This window comes from Opisthorchis viverrini, assembly GCF_000715545.1.
Source record: "Opisthorchis viverrini unplaced genomic scaffold opera_v5_396, whole genome shotgun sequence".
Lineage (NCBI taxonomy): Eukaryota > Metazoa > Platyhelminthes > Trematoda > Opisthorchiida > Opisthorchiidae > Opisthorchis > Opisthorchis viverrini.
Genome location: NW_008752055.1, coordinates 431,956 through 434,583, shown reverse-complemented (window position 1 = coordinate 434,583; position 2,628 = coordinate 431,956).

Below are 2,628 nucleotides of genomic sequence, written 5' to 3'. Positions count from 1 at the left end.
TATCAATCCGTGAATCCGTGAAATCCTTTCTTCTTTCCTTCCTTGGATGACATCGATGAACAATGAAAGATCTTGAAAATATAGATACGATTGGATATATGCTATCCAATCTTACCTCTAGCTGCCTTTGTATCAATCCGTGAATCCGTGAAATCCTTTCTTCATACTTTCCTTGGATGACATCGATGAACAATGAAAGATCTTGAAAATATAGATACGATTGGATATATGCTATCCAATCTTACCTCTAAGTAGCTGCCTTTGAGTTCAATTACACGTACGACTAGCTTGACTTCTGTGTTTGCGACCCCTCAGTTTTGCTTTATTTCACTCTCATTGAGGATGAGGAGTCCAGTAAGCCAACTACGTTCTGCTGGCAGTGCAACGAATGACACTTCGTTTCTGCCTTTTCAAGAAGCACCAGTGTCGGAAGTGCCACAAAAATGGACACAAAGAAGAGTTTCGTAACACAAGGTTCTCTCAACAAGGCAACAAACCATTCGAACGAACAGCGTGTCCTTCAAAGCCACACACCATACCAGTACCAGCCACTTTTGACCCGGATTGGAAACGTCAGGGGAACTTCGTGCCAGCTGTCACAAATGGCACACCAGTGTGCCTGAAACTTGATACCACACCCGACATCACAAGAATTTCAAAAGTTACCTGGAGAATAATGAGTCGAACTTATTCAATCCCACAAATCGTGTTGCTTTAAACGTTTTTGGTGGAAAATCACAGTTGACCGGTGGGCTTTTTTGTTCTATGTTGTACAACAATATTCTTTCGCTGGAATATTTTACCTGACCAATGTACCACATTTGAACCTCCTTGGTTTGAACTAGATCGACAGACTGAAGCTGATAGAAATTCCCCTGAACGCTGTATGCGAACTTGTTAGTTCGGATTTCTTTCAAACCTCAAAATGGACCGAACATCTTTTGAAAACTTATGCGGCTGTGTTCAACGATACCCTCAAAAGCGTCGAAAGACGAAGGCTGTCCTGTTTCTACGTGAGAATGCAAAGTCTGCGCTCCATCCAAGGAGGCCTGTTCCATATGTTGTCTTGCCTGTAGTTGATCAAGAGCTGTAGAGGCTGCAGAACGAAGGAGTCATTCAACCAGTCAATCATTCTGAGTGGGCAGCACCGATTTTGGTCCTAAGGGTAAAGTCAGGATATGTGCTGTTTTCAGCAACACCAGAGGATCATCTATACCAGCTGCTCTTTACAGATGGACTGTTTTCCAAGCTGCAGGGTGGACACGTTTTGCCAAGCTGGATCTATCTAGCGCGTACTTGTGAGTTGATGCGTACGATGAGAGCGGGCACCTACCTACAATCATTACACATTTCGGGCTTTTCCAATAAAACCGACTACAATTGGGTGCCAAGTCCGCGCCTGCAATATTCCAGCAGCTAATGGCCACCATGCTACAAAGACTATCATTCCCTGTTGTTTATTTGGACGATATTATCATCGTCGGCTCTGACCCAGAAAATCTTCATAAACGACTCGTTCAAGTTTTTGACCGAACCAAAGACTACAAATTCCACCTCAGAATCGGGAAGAGTCAATTTCTCATGGATTCCATCAAATACCTCGTATTCATAATTGATCGTCATGGCGGAACCCTGGACTCGGAAAACTTACGTGCCATCAAACTAATGCCCCCACCCAAAGATTTACCTACATTGGGGACTCATCGGTAATTACGGCACTTTTGTGCCAGAAATGCATGATATTCGTGGTCCACCGGACCGTCTGCTACTCAGGGACTCTCAGTGGAATTTTGACGCTGATTGCCAGGACAAATTTCAGAAAAGCAATGCTTTGCTTACTTCGGACCTACTTTTGGCACATTATGACCCATCCCGTGATACCACTGTTGTAACCGGTGCATCCAGCTACGGTGTGGGAAAAGCCCTTTCACATACGTTTGAAAATGGCTTGTAAAAAGCCATGGCCCATGCCGCTCGATTTATGACGGCTACGGAACGAAGTTACAGTCAGATCAAAAAAAGAAGCCTTGGAGATTGTTTTGTGCTGCAAAAAAGTACCGCAAGCTGCTTTATGGCCGCAAATTAACTTTAATTACTGAACACAAACCATTATTGGCCGTGTTTGCATACAAGAAAGTCATTCCTGTCTATTTCGCCAATCGACTTCAAAGTCGGGCTACAGTCATACTCGGCTACAATTTTAGCATCAATTTCGAATCTACTGACAAGATCGGTCGAGGAGAGGCATCATCCAGACTTTTAGAAAATAGGCCACCGGACCCAGAATATTCAGTTATACCTCAGATCTCAGCTGAACCGGAAATACGATGTGCACTAATGGAAGCCATCAAGGGTGCTCCAATCACATTTGCAATGATACGCAAGGAAAAAAACAGGATCCATTACTGAGTCAAGTAAAGAGGTACCACCTCTCCAAATGGCCACAAAACATTGAAAAAAGACTTGCTTCAGGTTTGTGAACGAAGATTGTCACTTTCCGTTATTGAGGGAGCACCGTCGCCTCCGAGGGTACCTAATTCTTAATTATGCCCTGTTTGAACGGAGCTTGGCAAACAGGTTTTTCAACGATGAACCAGCAAACACACGGCGGGGGCATAGTAAGAAAAT